Below are 19,498 nucleotides of genomic sequence, written 5' to 3'. Positions count from 1 at the left end.
GAAGGTTGGGCAATCCTACTTCCGTAGTGATACTGCCTCGGAAACCCAAGGAGGGGTCGCTATGAGTTGGGGCCGACTTGACGGCAAACAACAGCAACAACAACAACAGCCCAGCTGCTGGCATATAGTAAACATTAATTGAGCACATGTTTAAAAAAATCCCTCCATAACTTATACTTATTTTTGGTACGTTTCTTGTAGTACCACACAAAAGTTTTTGGAGTAAAAAGAAACCATCCTGCACAGAATGAAGTATATTTGCTTTGCCATGTACATCTTTAACTTGGATACTTGCCATACTCACATACTTCTAGTTAACTATGACAGATGCATTTGTCTGGAAAGACAAATACTATGGAAGAGGAAAGAAGTGCACTGAATTTTAGAGTTATATGTCTCAGGTAGAAGATGACTCATGTTAAGCCCACTTGAGAGTCACTGAATTTACAGTTTTTATTCAGGTGTCTGTTCCATTCTAACAACCTGTGGGCAATGTCATTTCAGTCAGATAACTGGCAGTGCCTAAGAGCTTGTATGCTGGGGTCAGGCAAATCTGGGGCCAAAACCCAACCCTTTTCCTGGCTGTTTGACCTTGGACAAGAGGCTTGGTTTCTGAATCTCTCGTGCTGAGATGAGGATCACAAAAGTACCTGTGCTTCAATTGCTGGGAAGATAAATGTGATACATTGTGTAGCCTTTATTAAGTCAACGATACATGGTAGGAACTCAAAAAGGGCAGTTTTTGCTCACTTGAGCTGATTAAGTTGGCCAGTTCTATTTTGTTCAGAATCTAGACTTGATCTAAGTTTAACCTTTTATCAAATCCCTCTTAATATTAATTGATATATTGGAATATAACTATTCTACTCTTTAAATAACAGTAAAGTAAAATTTTAAGTATAATGTGATAGTGTATATAATTCACAGTTCAGATTTCTTAGTTATCAAGTAAAATAAAATTTTATCTCAAGTTGATTTCTGATAATTGTTAAGCCAATTTTACAGATTTTACAGGGTCAATCACAACATTTTAGCATGTCTTTGTATTTTCGAATTAAAGTTGATTTAATCAATTACTTAGTACAGCAATAATTTCTTTCCAGATGCTGTGCTAGGTGCTGAGAATAGAAGATGTAAATGACACTTTCTTAACTTTGAAGGTATTTAGCATCTAAAACAAATCCTGGAAGGGATTTTAAATACATTAAACAGAGTAACCTATGGAACAAGAGAAGCTTGTGTACAGAATGTACAGGAGTAGCATAGATGAGGTAGTGGTTAACTGTTGAAAGGGTGGGTGTGTTAGGCTGGTTTCTCTAAAGAAACAAAACCTGTAAAGCTTATATATAGGGAAAGAAAGTGAAATTTATCTTAGGAAAATGGCTCACATACTTATAGAATCTGGCAAGTACCAAGTTCTTGGATCAAGTGTCAAGCTGGAGGCTTTTCCTGCCTCATGCAGCTGCAGGGGCTGACAAGCTCAAGGTTGGCAGGCAATATACCGGCTGTTGACTCCAATGAATGATGGATCCAAGATCACCAGGCTGAATGGTGGATTGTTTGCTCACAGACAGTTGTAGGCAGCACAACAGGATCTCAATCCACAAAAGAGTGGCTCTTTATTCCCAGGGTATCCATAAATATACTGGAAGCAGGCCACACACCTAGGGAAACTCCCTTTCAACAGATTGGCTGCTCAAAACATATACATCCAATCTTACAATGGGAATAACCCACATCACAACTGCTTAAACCACTCAAAATTGTGGTCCAGCCAAGTTGACACATAACTCCAACTATCACAGTCCACCCCTTGTCAACTTGGCAGTTGGACACATCTCCTTAACTATATATAATCTCTAAATAAAGACAATTATGAAGTCATATTTGTGCCTAACATGATACATTAACACTCATACAGCTGAAATGCATTAATCCTGTTTACATTTCATAGTTCATAACAGAAGGAAACAAAAATATTTGATGCACATGTACAATGAAGAAATACAATAATCATAGTCCTTGTTTCTGCAATTGGTCACATGGTCATAGCTGATATTCAGGACTACCTTCTTCCACCACCCATTCTGAAGAGAAAACTTGTGCCTGGTTTATAGATGGTTCTGCATAATATGCAGGCACCACTTGAAAGCATACAGCAGTGGAACTGCAGCCCCTTTCTAGGACTTCTCTGAAGGACAGTAGTGAAGGGAAATCCTCCCAATGGACAGAACTTTGAGCCATGCATCTGCCTGTTCACTTTGCATGGAATGAGAAATGGCCAGATGTACAATTGTATACAGATTCATGGGCTGTGGCCAATGGCTTGGCTGGATGGTCTGGGACATGGAAGGAGCATGATTGGAAAATTGGTAACAAGGATGTATGGGGAAGAGGTATGTGGATAGATCTCTCTGAGTGGCCCAAAGGAGTTTGTGACTCATGTGAATGCCCACCAAAAGGTGATCTCAGCAGAGGAGGACTTTAAAAATCAGGTGGGTAGAATGACACGTTCAGTGGAAACCAGCCATCCTTTTTCCCCAGCTATTCCTGTCATTGTTCAATGGGCTCATGAACAAAGTGGCCATAGTGGCAGGGATGGAGGTTATGCATGGGCTCAGTAACATGGACTTACACTTGCCAATGCTAATTTGGCTACCACCACTGCTGAGTGCCCAATCTGCCAGCAGCAGAGACCAACACTGAGTCTAGAATATGGAACCATTCCTCGCGGTGATCAGCCAGCAACCTGGTGGCAAGTTGATTACACTGGACCACTTCCATCAAGGAAAAGACAGTGTTTTGTTCTTACTGGAATAGATACTTATTCTGGATATGGATTCACCTTCTCTGCTCGCAGTGCTTCTGCCAAAACCACAACCCATGGACTTACAGAATGCCATATCCACTGTCATGGTACCCCACTCCTGGTACCAAATGTGTTAGGCTGGTTTCTCTAGAGAACCCAAACCAGTAAAGCTTGTGTGTGTGTGTGTGTGTGTGTGTGTGTGTATAAATTTATCTTAGGAAAATAGCACACACACTTACAGAAGCTGTCAAGTCCCAAGTTCTTGGATCAGATGTCAAGCTGGAGGCTTTTCCTGACTCATGCAGCTGCAGGGGCTGACAGGCTCAAGGTTGGCAGGCAGTATACTGGCCATTGACTCCAATGAATGACGAATCCAAGATCACCAGGCCGAATGGTGGATTGTTTGCTCATGGACAGTTGTAAGCAGCACAATAGAATGCCGATCCACAGAAGAGTGCATCTTTTCCCAGAATGTCCATAAATATATAGGAGGCAGGCCACAGACCTAGGGAAACTCCCTTTCAACAGACTGGGTGCTCAAAACATATACATCCGATCTCATCATGGGAATGACCCACATCACAACTGCTTAAACCACTCAAATTTTTGTCCAGCCAAGTTGACACAACTCCAACTATCACAGTGGACTTAGGTGGCTTCTAGGGGAAAAACAACGTCACAGTTAATTGAAAGTACAGAGACCTGAACTAGGTTGGTGTGTTTGACTGTCCATATGCATTTTGACTTTTCCATAGAGTAAGGTTGATAATTGGGATAGAGAGAGGGAAGATAAAGTTGTAAAAGTGAAATCATAAAGGGTTTAATAGTCCAGGCTTGGGTATTTCTCTGTCCATACAATGAGTCTACTCTCTTCCAATTCAAGAGAATGGAATCATGATAACTTTCTTCAACTCAAAGAACAATGTGCTGATAGGGATCTCTGTCCATTATTACTCTGATATTGTTTAACAATTTCTGGGCTCAATGTATATGACCATGTTTAATATACAATGCAGGAACTCTGAAGAACTCTTTCAAGGTCACAGGTGTAGCAATGAATGATATTTAGGGCCAAAGGTGTAAAAATGTTATTAGGGCCTGGGTGGTGTAAATGGTTAAATGCTAGACTACCAACCAAAAGGTTGGCAGTTTACATTCACCCAGGGGGACTTAGGAAGTAAGGGCTCGTGATCTGCTTCTGATAGATAACAGCCTTGAATAATTTTATAAAGCAGTTCCGTTCTGCATACATGGAATCACCATGAATCTAAATCAACTCCATGGCAATGAACAACAAGGCCTAGTGTAACAACTCCTTTCTTCAATCTGATTTCTCTTTGTTAATGTATACATGGTACCACTAAGAAGATATATTGTTGTTCACTCTATGTATCCCTGTAGCATGTTGCAAGGCCTCGGTTCAATACTACTCTTATGATAGGAAATGACTTATTTCTGTGCCTGTCTCCTCCAAGATCCTTGATGTCTTGAAGTCCCCAGTGCACAGAATAGTCAACCAATGCTGAAATTTTTATCCCCTAGGATGAGGAATTTTCAGTGACATTAAGAAAATATTATTTTATCAATTGAATATAATTTTGGTTAGCATAGTAATCATGCATGTGATGAAATTTTGGAAGATTCTGAGTTATTTGATTGTATTTTTTGCAGAGAATTTTTAATAGGCTTTTATTGAAAATTCATTGAAGAAATATATGCTAGGCAGTGGGGTTAGAACCATGAAAATACAGGGTTTCTGATCTTGAATAGCTTCCAGTTTTTGTCCTCTGATACACACAAACAATCAAAATACAGTAAAAACAGAAGTATGTACAATGTGCAGTAAGAAAGCAGTGTCCAAGCCTACTTGACATGATCAGAACACTTTGTCAGAGGAAATGTAATAATATTGTCAGCTGAGCATTCATGGCATGGCTCAGGAGTTTTATGGTGTGGATAGAAGATAGAGAAGCAGAAAAGACTTTTACCTCTCAGACTGGAGGAAGAAGGGGAAACATGAAAACAAAACAGGTGCAGATGGAATAAGTTTGTGAAGAACATTCTGGCACTGAAGAAATGCATGCCTGGTGGCCTCTCGTGTTATGTTGTATAAAAAATTGTACCACCTTCCTTTAAATATAGCTTAAGTTTTTTTTTTTTTTAAATTAAATAACAATATATATTTATTAGGAAAAGTTAGACCATACTTTCCAGAATATTTTCTTCATATATTGTTAATATGTTAATTTTAAGCAAATTGTGATTTTGTTGTTCCTGCTAGTTTCCTACTAGAAATTTCCATTTTATAATTCAGTAGCCATTTTTAAAATTTGTAAGTATTAATCCACAACATCATTTTAAATGGCAGAATAGTCTTCTTTTTATGGTTGTATCCTAATTTATTAAGTTTTATTATTGTTGGAAATTAAATGTTTCTATTTTTATTTTTAAAAATAATACATCACATCATTGATATTTTTAATAACCAAACATTTACTAAATCTCTTCACACATGCCTGAATTTTAGGACAAATTTGTAGAAGTGGACTTGAAGCTTTTTGTTGTTGTTGTTGTTATGTGCCGTCAAGTCGGCCCCGACTCATAGCGACCCCTCCTTGGGTTTCCGAGGCAGTATCACTACGGAAGTAGGATTGCCCAACCTTCCTTCCGAGGAGTGGCTGATGGGTTTGAACCGTCAGCCTTCTGGTTAGCAGGCAAGTATCTTAGCCACTATGCTACCAGAGCTCCCTGAAGCTTTTTGTAGTAGTGCCTATTTGCTCTTCTGAAATTTTGTGCTAATTTCAAACATGCCTTTTTAATGATACACTCTAAGACCTTTTATCTGGTGTGCTTTCCAGTAACACGACTTGTAAGAATAATGATAAATCTGTTTACTTAAAAAATGATAAGTGTACCATGTATTTCTCACTAGTCAAATATGAGGTGAAATTTAGTAGGCTGAAAATCATTCAAAGATAGAATATTTAATGGTATTTAGTTTTTTTTTGGTAGCAGTGATATATATTTAAGTATTTATAAACAATCACTTTATCATTGGTTATCATAGTCCCCTTAACAATTATAATCGCTAAGTCCCACTATTTTCCTTAGGTTTTCTTATTTCTTTAAACCTATTACAATTGTTAAAAAAGACTCAAAATCAGGTTTTCTTCTGTAATAAGATAGTGTGATTTACATTTGGGAGATTTAAAAATTTTAATCTGGCTTAGTTTCTATTTCATAGGAAGCCTAATACAAGCAAAACCTGAGAAATGTAGAGCACATAGGCGTGTTAATGATTATTCAGTTTTTAGACCAATCTTCTCACACTTTGAATAGCAAGTTCATTTGGGGAAATAGTTTGCCATTAGGCTGGTATAGCAGCTTTTCAATTATTAAAGAAGCCTGTCAGATCTTTGTAAAACTACACAACATCACAGATATTCTTCTCCTTTGTAGCAGGGCTTGCTGTCAGAATATATTTAGAGAACATTGATATTTAAGCAAATGTGTAATATGTGAAGTCAAAGTAATGCAGCATAAATGCAAGTTTACCCGAGGGAATGCAAAACTAGAGTTTTTGATATTTGTACTTAAATATTTAGTACCTAGACCAGCTCTAGGCAGAATTGGTAAGGCTTATTTTTGGTATCCTCATCTCCTTTTAGCTACTTTCTGTACAGGATTACTAGTGTTCTAAACCTAGCCTATTTTGGTCATGTTTTAAGGAGGGACCATTGCCTGGAGAAGGATGTCATGCTTGGTAGGGTGGAGGATCGACAAAAGAGGGGGAGGCCTTCAAGGAGATGGATTGATACGGTGGCTGCAATGATGAGCTCAAGTATAGCAGGGATTGTGGGGCTGCGCGGGATAGGGCAGTGTTTCGTTCTGCTGTGCATGGGGTTGCTATGAGTCGGAAACGACTCGATGGCACTTAACAACAACAACAACAACAAACCTAGCCTTATTAGTATTGACCTTTGCCCCCTGATAACACACTGCCATCGAGTAGATTCTGACTCATAGCTACTACCCCATTGGGTTTCCAAGGCTGTAAATCTTTATGGAAGTAGATCACCTCATCTTCCTCCCATGGAGCAGCTGGTGGCTTTGAACTGCTGACCTTCTGATTAGTAGTCAAATATCTTACCCACTACACCACTAGAGCTCCAACCTTTGCCCCAGTACTTCTCAGTTCTCTCTGTTACTGAGGTTTCCAACTCAGGCTCATTTGTTCATCTTGACTTACTCTTCTCTACAACCTAATCATTGTCAGTGTCTACTCTTCGCCAACCCTAAATCCAATCTCTGATGCAGAAATTGGGTAGGAAAATGGGTGTGAAGTTGGATAGAAGTTGCAGAATAGCTTTGTTCTTTATATGAGACCAAAAATGGTAATCTAAAACACAGCAAGCAAGTGAATTATCTCAGATGAGGGAAAAATAAAAATAAAACAAATGTATCATAAATCAGGCAATAAGTGAGTGAATTGGGAGCAAAAAGAAAAGTATCAATTGGTTGGAAGAGTTCTAGAGAAATACACAGAAAATTTGTCAGAGGAATAAGTAGGCTTTAGCCGAGGACAAGTGGCAGTGGATGTTCTTTAGCTGGGGATGAAAGTCTCCTTCAGAACCAGTCTAGTAGATATTGTGTCTGGTCTTCAGTATCTTTAGGTGTGTTGGGCCTTAAGTGTCAGACTTCTGCCAGTTATCCCATAACCCCTTAAACTCAGTAGATAGTCAATGCATAATTAGCCAGTGTTGGAAATTTGTTCCTAATAGGTAATAATGAAAAAAGTATGTAAATAATCAGCTGTCCCCACTGTTCATTCAAATATCTCAAAGTCCTCCTTGGCCTTGATTATACCATTTTCTTTTTGAAATTGAAATTTTGGCTAACTGTTTTACTATAAGCAGCTCTGGTGGTATAGTGGGTAAGACATTTGGCTGCTAACCAGAAGGTTAGCAGTTCAAATCCGCCATCTGCTCCATGGGAGGAAGATGTGACAGTCTGCTTGCATAAAGCTTTATGGCCTTGAAAACCCAATGGGGGTTCCTATGAGTCAGAATCAACTTGATGGCAATTGGATTTTTGGTTTTGGTATTTTTAGTATGGCAGTCCCAAAATCCCTGGGTGTGGTACAAGAGGTTGTTCTTGGCTACTAATCTAAAGTTTGGTGATTCAGACCCACCCAGGAGTGCTTTGGGAAAGGTATGGTGATCTGCTGCTGTAAAAATTATACCAAAGAAAACCAACAAAGCAATTCTGCTCTGTAACACATATCGTTACCATGACTTGAAATCTACTTGATGGTGACACGTTTGTGTTTTTTGCTTGTGTGTGTGTGTATACAGCAGTTTAATTCATTCATTTTATCCTTACAAAAACCCTTTGAGGTAGGAAAAATTTTTATCTGCATTTTAATAGATGAGGAAAGGTTAACTGAATTGCCCAGGGTTACACAGGTAGTAAGTTGCAGAATCAAAGCTTGAAAACAGGCACTGTGGCTTCAAAGCCCAGGTACTTTACCACAGCTATGGCTATGCCACTGTATCAATTAATGCCTTTCCATTTTTAACCAAAGATAGTGATTATGATGGGAAGATCCTAGCCTAAATATAAAACAAGTTATTGCCATGGTGTATTTTCATACTGGTGGGATGTTTCTTCATTATTGTTAAGTTGCTGTTAGGTGTCATTGAGTTGGTTCCAATTGATAGCAGCCTATGTACAACAGAACAAAATACTGCCCAATCCTGCACCATCCTCACAATAGTTGCCTGTTTCGGCCCTTTGTTGCAACCTCTGTGTCAGTCTGTCACAATGAGGGTCTTCCTCTTTTGCACTGACACACTGCTTTACCAAGCATGATGTGCTTATCCAGAGACTAGACCCTTTTGATAACATATCCAAAGTATATGAGACAAAGTCTCCCCATCCTGACTTCTAAGGAACATTCTGGCTGTACTTCTCCCAAGACAGATTTGTTCATTCTTCTGATAATCCATGGTATTTTTAATATTCTTTGTTTATGCCATAATTCACATACATCAATTCTTCTTTGATCTTCCTTACTTATTGTCCAGCTATCACATGCATATGAGGCAATTGAAAATACCGTGGCTTGGATCATGCATATCTTAGTTCTCAAAGTGACATCTTTGCTTTTTAACACTTTAAAGATTTTTTTTAGCCACAGATTTGCCCAATGCAATACATTTTTTAATTTCTTGACTGTTGCTTCCATAAGTGTTGGTTGTTGGGGCCAGTAAAATGAAATCCTTGACATCTTCAATATTTTCCCTGTTTATCATGATGTTGCTTATTGTCTAGTTGTGAAGATTTGTGTCTTCTTTATGTTGAGGTGTATATAATCTATACTGAAGGGTACTATAGTCTTTAATTTTCATCAGTAAGAACTTCAAGTCCTCTTCACTTTCAGCAAGCAAGTTTGTGTTATCTGCATATCACAAGTTGCTAATGAACCATCCTCCAATCCTGTTGCTGCATTCTTCTTTATATAGTCCAGTTTATCAAATTATTTGCTCAGCATACAGATTGAATAAGTATGATGAAAGGACCCAGCCCTGTTGTACACCTTTTCTGATGTTAAACCATACAGTATTCCCTTATTCTGTTTGAATGATTGCCTCTTGATCTATGTATAGCTTCTTTCAGTGTTCTGGAGTTCCCATTATTTGAAATGTTATCTACATTTGTTATGACCTACACAGTTGAATGCCTTTACATGGTCAATAAAACACAGGTAAACATCTTTCTGTGTTCTCTGCTTTCAACTAAGATCCATCTGGCATCAACAATGATTAAATAAAACTTTGTGAGCAGTTATCTGTGAACATTTGAAGGTTTCAGTCTTTCAACAAACATTTACTGCTGTTTAATACAAGCCCAGGTGATAGAGATACATCTGTTGAATTAAGAATGGTTTCTATCTATAGTGAGTCAGACATGCAAACAGATAAATTAAAATATGATTTACTGGTAGCATAGTGGCTAAGGCACTTGACTGCTCACCAGAAGGCTGGCGGTTCAAACCCACCAGCCACTCCTCGGAAGGAAGATGAGGCAATCTACTTCCGTAATGATACTGCCTCGGAAACCCAAGGAGGGGTCGCTATGAGTCAGGTCTGACTCGACGGCACATAACAACAACAACAACAACTGATATTATAAAAGTATATATAAGCTCATATAATAGAGCACAGATAATAGAACAATAATCTCCACTAGGAGATTGCTAAGAATTTTGTTAGAAGATACGACAATAATGCTGGGACTTAGTGTTAAATAAGTGTTTTTCTGCCAAGAAGAGGGACAATGTTATTTTATCAGAAGAGACCCATGAGGAAAGACAGTGCCATGAAAAAAATCAAGACACATTGGGAAATAATGTAGAATTCTATTTTGCAGGAGACCTGGTGCATTGTACGGACTGTAAGAATAGAGAAAGATTTCAAAGAACTATAAGACACTTGCCTGCTCACCAGACGGCTGTCAGTTCAAACCCACCAGCCACTCCTCGGAAGGTTGGGCAATCCTACTTCCGTAGTGATACTGCCTCGGAAACCCAAGGAGGGGTCGGGGGCGACACCACGACACATAACAACAACAACAACATGCATACAAAGCTAAGCAATTTGGATTGTTGTTAGTAGATACTGGGAAACCTTCAGAAGAATGACATCAAAAGATTTATTTGGTAGGTAGACTGTGCTGTAGGCTGTTGGAGAATACACAGACCATACTGTAAGGGGCATCAATTATGAGTCTTTGAAAATCTCAGCCAGAGGTTTTGGTGGGTAGAGCTCAAAAAGTATCTGCAGAACTGGAGAAGAGGAATTGAGTTTGAGTGATTTTTTTCCTGAGGGGAATTCAATAAGATTTGATAAATGTTTGAAGATAGAGAAGAAGTAATGAGGACTGATGCCTTTGAGGTTTCTAGCTTGTGAGATGAGTTGTATATAATTTAGGATACTGGTTTAGCTGTGGTAACAGAGATCCAATTTAAGAATAGTAGCTTAAAAAGAGAGAAGTTTCTTTCTCTTTTAGCCAAATAGTCCAAGTTTAGCATTGTAGGAATAATATGGGGCATTATGGTATTGACAGTCACACATAGTTTCCTTATTGCTTTAGGTTCCTTTAGGGTGATACTCTCATCAACATAGTTGAAGAGGTCTTATCATAAAAGCTGCTTGTTCTGTAGTCCATCTATTAGGGAGCAGACAAAGGAGGAAGAAGAATGGCCTGCAAGTCTAATCACCTTCTCTGGCCACAGCTTAGTTACAGAACCATTGTAGAGGTAAAAAAAAAAAAAAAAAAAAGACTATGAAATATCGTTATTCTGGGTGGCCATATACCACCTAAAATTTGGTGTTTATTATTGAAGGATGAGAGGGAGAATGGAGATTGAGATTATGGTCTCTGCTACGAGTGGATAATGATGATCACGCTAACATAGACCTGAAATGTAGAAGGTGGAACAGGTTTGGGGAGATATGGAGAGATTAGAAATTCTGTTGGGGTCATATTAAATTTTAGGTTTATGTGAAACCATTTGATAGCTATGCCCAATATGTAGTTTGAAATAAGGACTCAGTGACAGAGAGATTTGACAACCATTGGCAATGAGAATTGATGAAAAAGAAACTGGGGAGGGCATTAATAGTGAAGATTGAAGACGAAGAGTAAAATATAAAGAACACAATCATCAAGAGGAATGAAAAGGAACAGAGCTAGTCAGAAATGGTACACATAGTGGAGGGGGAGATGGAGAGAGAGATAGGGAAGAATAATGTAAGGAACTCTACTAACATTGACACTACTAAGTGTGAAATCTTTTCACACTCCAGTAGAAACTGTCTCCAACCTCATTGCATAGATTACTATGTCCATCAAAGTGAGTTCAGTCTGCTGCATTCTACCTACCTAAAAATAGCTTCCAAATTTCCTGGGGTCTCTGGGGTGTAGTGCCTAAGGCATTTGGCTGCTAAACAGAAGGCTGGTGGTTCAAACCCACCAGCCACTCCTAAGAAGGAAGACTGGGCAATCTACTTCCATAGAGACACCACCTTAGAAACCCAAGGAAGGGTCGCAATGAGTCAGAACTGACTCAACAGCAGTGAGTTTTATATATATATTGGCTCAAAGATGTATGTATGTATTATTGTTAAGGAAATGGTTGTAACAATATGGGCATCCTGGACCTTCTGATGCTGTACAAATTGACTTTCGAGGCTGGTGGACTTTACAATTGGCTCAAAGATGGTAGCCCTCAAGATTGTCTCTAAGCCCCCCAACAATCCATATTTATTGCTGTGTGGAAACCAAGAGAAAAGTTAGTGTTGAGAAGCAGCAAGTGCTGAAGATAGCTTGATTAAAGTTATAACTAAAATTAGGGCCTGAGGCAGGACATTAATCAACTCTGGTGATTTAGCAAAAGATATTTTAGTACATTTATATCAATAGAAGGCAGAAGATGATGAGTTGTAGAGTATTAATACACATTGAGCACTGGAGTAATGAAAATTGCACAGGTGAAGGCAAAAAAATGTACATTGTGCTCTCAAAGATTTTGCTGACGATTATGATGAAGGGAAAGAACAAAAGGATAATACTTTGAATTGCTGGAAAATCTGTGAGTTATATTCTTTCTCTTTGTCTCTTCCCTTCCTATCTTCCACGTGAGAGGTTTAAATGTGTTTGTAAGGTGGGAAGAAGCCAGTAGAAAGGGACATACTTAAAGTAGAAGAGGGAGATGTTTAATGTATAGAGGAAAGCCCTTTATAAGAAAAACATGAGGAAAGGATTTAAGAAAAGAGTGTATTAGATAAGTTTAGAGATGGAATTTGAGGAGACTAGGTGGAAGAGATTGAGGTTTCCTTCATTTCGTATGAATTAGAAAGCTTGTTTATCAATTGAGTATAATGGGATGAATAAGGTGAGGTGGTAAGAAGAGTGAAAAGCTGCTATAGGAAACGTGAAAAGAACTCATTAAGAACAAATGTGATGGGGCCAGAGCAGTGTTAATGGCCCACATGAAGTTAGAATCCATCAACCATATAATCAATCTGCACAGACAATTTCTTCCAACACCATATGCAATTACAGATGGTCAGGACAAGGTGGATACTTCTTTTTTCACGATGAGGGGTTCGATGTGGGTAACAGAGAGACATGAGAGAAACTCAGTCAAGGATGCTATTAAAAGAGGTTCCATGCAGGCTGACCTGGAAAGCAAGAACAATTTGGGGTAAAAATTCAAAAGTAATAGTAAAAGAACATTTTGTTGTTGTTGGGTGTCATTGAGTCAATTCTGATTCACAATGACCACATGTGAGGGGGTACAACTGTCCCATAGAGTTTTCTTAGCGGTAATATTTACAAAAGCAAACATTTGCGACTTTCTTGTGTGAAGCCTCTGGTGGGTTTCAACCCTCAACCTGTTGATTAGTGGCCAAGTGCTTAAACATTGTACCACCAGGTTTCCTTTCTAAAGGGACACTTAAAATTTTGCAAAATGATAAATACATAATGCAGAGCCTAGGACAGGCATTTTTAAAATTTTACCTTTATGGATCATACATTTATTCTTAAGTAGTTTTTTTCTTTGTGGATCATACATTTATTCTCAAGTAGGTTTTTTTTTTTTTTTTTTGGCATTTTGGGGAAAATAACTTTCTAGAATTAAATTGAGGTGGATTATGTAATGCTTTTTCTTTTGTGACATTTCCTCCTCTTTGAGTATCTCATAGGCTGTTTAATTGTGCTGTTACAGTCCTTAGTTCATTTCTATTTTTTCTGTCCTTATTTAGACAGACAGGTTTAAACTTCATATATAAGCAATACTTGTTGATAAAGTTCCAACTCACTTGGGGATGTGTAGGTTGCTTATTAAGAAGATTGACTTACGATCTGTCACAGAACTGGACTCTTGTATTAACAGTGTACTGTGTGTAGAAATAAAGTCTGATACTTTAAAGTCTAAATAATGACTTATTTAACAGTATATCAAATGGTGTGCTTTTAAAAAGTAACAAAAATAATACTGTGAATTGTTAGCTTTAGAAGTTGATTTCCTATTACCATTCATTCAATCTTATTGAGAGCCTAATATTTAAATTAAGCTATGGTTTAAATTTTGAGCAGTGGACTGAGGGTATAATACCAAAAGGACAAGAGAGAAGGGGCTGTACCATGATTAATAATGAATCTTTTAAAAATCAGTTTAATTGTCTTTGTAATAGAAATGTCCCTTAGCTACAGTAATTCCAAATAATATAGTTTGAATATAAATTAAAATCACACCTAGCAAATGCCTTCCAGTAATTCAGCCAAGTCATTTAACTTTAGGAATCTCACTTTCCTCATCTATAAAATGAACATAATACTATGTTCATAAAATGAACATAGTAGTATGTTCATAACTACAAGGTAGTTATGAAATAAAATCAATAGCACTTTTTATACAGTAAAACAAAATTACAGAAAAAAAAAAAAAACCTCTGTTGGTGTTGAGTCAGCTCTGATTGATGGCAACTCCATGTGTGTTAGAGTTGACCTCTTCTCCATAGGGTTTCCAGTGGTTCATATTTCAGAAGCAGATTACAGACCTTTCTTCCAAGGTGCTTCTGGTGGACTCAAACTGCCAACCTTTCTGTTAGCAGCCGAGAGTCTTCACCATTTACAGCACTCAGAAGCTCCCTACAGCAAATATCTTTAAATATTAGTTATCGTGCCTACTTCCCTCTGTACTAAAAGATTGAGAAAGTCAGTTAATTGTTTCTCTCTGTATTCCATTTTCTATGGCAAAAAGTGGGAGCTCTGGTAGCATAGTGGCTAAAGCACTTGACTGCTAACCAGAAGGCTGGCGGTTCAAACCCACCAGCCACTCCTCGGAAGGAAGGTTGGGCATTCCTACTTCCGTAGTGATACTGCCTCGGAAACCCAAGGAGGGGTCGCTATGAGTCGGGGCCGACTCGACAGCACATAACAACAACAACAACAACAACAACATGGCAAAAAGTCAGGGCACAAAGACCCAAACCATGTGGCTGTATTTGTATGAACCCTTGTAAAAAGAGGAGGACAACAGCTTCTTATTTTAGCATCTTAATGTGTATTGGAACCTCTTTAAGCTGCTCATTTTGTCCTCTAAGATTAAAGATGTAATCTTTTTCTGGAGGTAAGTGCATGAAATAATCACACTTCCTGCATCTCTGATTATAGTAAAAGTGTGCACTCTGAACAAATGGCAGTCATTGGCATTTGTCTTGAGTGCGTTATAATCTTTAACTTGCTTTCATATCCTTTATTGCATGGGATTCCTCAGGGAGTATTTCACTCTTACCAGAATATATTTTAACATTCAACCAGTATTTTACTACCTTGGCTTTTTAAAATAACAGTTAATTTTTGCCTCACTGCCCTTGTTGATATTCAGGTCTCCAGAGATCCCTTCTGAAAAACTCTATAGGTAAAATGAGTTACCTGGTAGCTGCTTGAGAGTTAATATTTTCATTTTGTCCGCTGGAATGTCTTTATTGTGCCACACAATAAAAGAAAATTTGCTTCAGGAAGGAGTTGGTGATTTCAAGGGGATCAGTGTTATGTGCAAGTGTTGTTAAGTATTGGGCATTTAAGCCACAGGCATTTCACACTGAATGGAAAAGAATTAGCCCCACTTAACTGGCTGGCTCTTTAATATTATCTTTCATAAACATATGTGTATTGGACTAGTGCTGGGTTAGGTGCCCCTCTTTCATAAAATTTCAGTATACTTTATCTTTCTCAGTTCACTATCACACAGTATTGATTGATTAGTCTACTTTTTATTAGAAATGGAAAACAAATCTGTCATGGAAAAAGTACAGCCTCCATACCTTTAGAAATACAGATGGCATGACCTCACTTTTCCCACTTTGGTTATGTCATCAAGAGGGTCCAGTTTCTGGAGAAGGACATCATGCTTGAAAGCAGAGGATCAGCGAAAAAAAAGGAAGGCCGTCAATAAGATGGCTCGACACAGTGACTGCAACAATGCTTCAAGCATAGCAGTGATTGTGTGTGAGGATAACACAGGGCTGGGCAGTGTTTTGTTCTATTGACATAGGGTTATGAGGAGTTGAAACCAATTCCACGGCACATAAAAAAAATTCATTTATTTTTCACTTTTCTGCTAGATTATGAGCAAATTCAGGCCAGGAAATATGTCTCATTCTTTCCTATAGTTTAACACCTAACATATAGTATGTGCTTAATACATATTTACTGAAATAATGAGTTATATGCAAACAGTTATAGATAGTGGAAAACAGGAAAAGTTCCTTGAAACATAAAGGAATTTGACACAGTAAGTTAGACTTTATTTGAAGCAGTATGGTGGAATCATGTTGACTGGGTATAAAACTTCATCATCTTGTTGAATGTGTGATTTTCCCTTCAAGTATTCATTTCTGTGGCAGTTTCACCTTCTTCCTGGCCCAATCTATACAAATCCTATTGCCTGATTCTTTTGTCCTGTGTGAGGAATGAAACTCTTTGCAGGAAACAATTTGGAGTTTCATACTGGTTCCTGACAGGAGGACCACACCAGAGGCCAATGAATGGAAGCTGACCCTACCAAGCGGAACCACATAGGGGACCAATGCTGACTAAGCCTCAGGAGGCATGATGCCATCTATCTTGGATACATGCTGAGGCCAATAAAAGCCCTTAGAAGGTGAAGACTCACTGGGGCTTCTGGATTGAAGAGAAGGAGCATACCCTGGGAGCGTGGAAACTGTGTGCCAGTATCCTCCTCATCTTCCCCCGTTGTGTTTGTAACTTTTATTTTTCATGAATTGTTTCAACAGATTATGGGATATAAGAAACAGAAAGGGCTGGTGCCTGCTGACTTAGCCCCAGGTAAATGGGGTTGGGAGAGAAAAGGCTCCACTGGCAGCTGGGGTCTGCACTGACCAGGGAAGGGAAGCTGAGATTCCCCTTGCCTGGCTTGATATCACAGTCAGATACCACATTGCAGTATTACTTCCCTGTTTTCATTTGCATATCTCCTTTCTCTAAATGGAATCTGTACGTTCTGAGAGCAAGAACTCTTCCTTATTCTTGTTTGAAATTCACTCCAGAATTCGTGGAGTTGTTCAGTATATAGTAGGCACTGGGTAGATTCTTGTGTAAATGAATCAAATAATCTATCTCAAGGTGATCTGGGCAAAGGTTATTGAACCACATACTATGAAAGTATTTGCCTAACATTTTTTTTTTCCATTGAAAAACTCATATTACACTTAAATATTAACAAGCAAAGAAATAGATACCATAAGAAAAGAGACAGAGGAAAGGCTTTCAAAAGAAATGGAACCATTTGAAATTGTTTTCATTGCTTCTCCAATGCCAGGTTTCTAATGACTTTCAAACAGATAATAATAGAAGAAATTTTATGGGTGTGTCACTGAATTTATATTACTTCCATAAAATATATATAAATGTCAAGATATAGATATACTATAATGTTACTCAAATGTTCCTTTTTCTTAAAGATGCAGAGAAATGAGGAGAGATGGTGCAATATCATTATTATTTCCATGTTTGTTGCGGTGAACAGTCAAGTTCTTGTCTTTAGTGAACTGTCAGCCTATAATGTTCTGCCAAAATCCCTTTAAAAAAAAGCCCTTATTAGACTTAATCACAAGTGTCAGTTGAGACAGTATTATCCTTTCCATGTAATTTAAACAGACTGTTATATCCTATGTGTAAAATATTTTCTTTATTTTAGATGTGGAGTTGGGCCATAGCAAGATGCTAATAAGGGAAAGGGAATTGTTTGGCCTTGCTCAGGCTCCAAGTGCTTAGCAGCTGAGTCCACACACTTTCTATGCAGCCATATTATGTTAGGTCTTTGTCTTAATTTGCCCGAACCAAACCAAAGATTGACTTTAATGTTGTTCTCTAGTTTTGCCATCTGTATGACCTCAAGTCAAGTCATCTAATGTTCCTTACCTCAGTTAAGATTCTCCTAGCTCAAATTCTTTGATTGCCCTGTTATTGTTCTAACTATGCTTTTGATATATCTTATTTGGAGGTAGGTAATAACCTTTTATCTAGTACCTCTACCTTCTAAAATCAGGACTGCTGACCACTACCATTTAAATCTTTCTGAAACATCGTCTTAATTATCTGCTCACAAAACCTGAAATACTATTTGCTTTGTGATAATTCATTGAGTTTTACACATATGACTTGTATACTTTTCTACATACAGGTGTTATATTTCAATAAAAAAATAAAAATGAAAAATACCCCCCAAAACTCACATGGCTTTCTGTAGCCTTCTTCTGAACTGTGACTCAAAAAATTTGTATTTAAGGTCTCTCAACAATATGACCCCAAGTTAAATTTCCATTTAAGCTCCTCCTACTTCAGTAGTTCCCTGAACCTGACCACACAACAGTATAACCTGGTGATTCAGACACTTTTATTAAGCTTTAGAGAGGACAAAGACAAAATAAAAACAATCATACAGGATGAGGGAAACCATCAGCATGGACACAGTACAGAAAGCTGAAGGTAGTCTACAGGGTTAATTCTGTATGGTTGAAAATTAAGGGAATCATGAAATCATGATTGGTGGCAGATGAATTCGTCATTGTACAAGAAAGGGAAAAGGACCATGATTACAATGCCTACATAACTGAAGATTGAAAAGGGGTATAGAATTGCTTCTGGGGCTTGACTACTTGGCTTAGGTGGTGGTCTGAATATGACTCATGACCATGTGGCTTGAGTCATAGCCACAAGATGACTACAAAACAATACCAGGACCCCAACCGTAATTTAAGTTAGAAAATGACTCACTCAGGCAAGCTCTCTAGTTCTTTGTGTGAGCATAATCTACTTTCAACCACACTCTTCCTGAGGGCAAATTGCACTTCCCTAGGTTTGTCCTAGGAGCTCTAGTAGCATAGTGCCTAAGGCACTTGACTGCTAACCAGAAGGCTAGAGGTTCAAACCCCCAGCCACTCCTCAGAAGGAAGATGGTGCAACTATGAGTCGGGTCCGACTCCATGGCACATAGCAACAACAACAAGTTTGTCCTGGAACTTGTCTATATTTAGCCACAATGTGGGTTTAAGGGCCTCAAAACAGTTAGGGTTCCCACTGAATGCTTTATAATATATTTTTTTCCTTGTGAAGCTGGTGTGAGAACAGAAGAATTTAGTGTGATATCCAATAACCCACATCAGAGAGTGAAAATAAAAGTATTTTAAGCAGGGCACCCTGCAAGGCAGTATTTGCCAGTGAAATCTCTGTCTTGACAAGCAATTTTGTTTCCTAATTTTCCATTTATTTTAATGTTCCATTTTGTTTATCTTTTCCTCCTGTCGGAAAGGTTTTTCCTTCAGTTGGTGAAAATTAGTTGTGAGTCCTAGATTTTTATGCTGTTACTTTTTGGTGAAAAAAGGAATTATAATTTCTATTAAGTCTGGTGAGAATAAGGAAAAGAAGAAAATGCTAAATATAAATACCAGCTATTTATTCTCTTTTTTGTTGTTGTTTATTTATTTATTTATTTTTATTTGGGTGAAGATTTACAGAGCAAATTCACTTTCCATACAGCAGTTCACATATACTTTGTCTCATGTCATTGACCACAGTTTACCACAATGCAAC

This window comes from Orycteropus afer, unplaced genomic scaffold (genome assembly GCF_000298275.1).
Source record: "Orycteropus afer afer isolate SDZICR_OR568_19922 unplaced genomic scaffold, OryAfe1.0 scaffold00190, whole genome shotgun sequence".
Lineage (NCBI taxonomy): Eukaryota > Metazoa > Chordata > Mammalia > Tubulidentata > Orycteropodidae > Orycteropus > Orycteropus afer.
Note: the sequence above shows the minus strand (reverse complement) of the source record.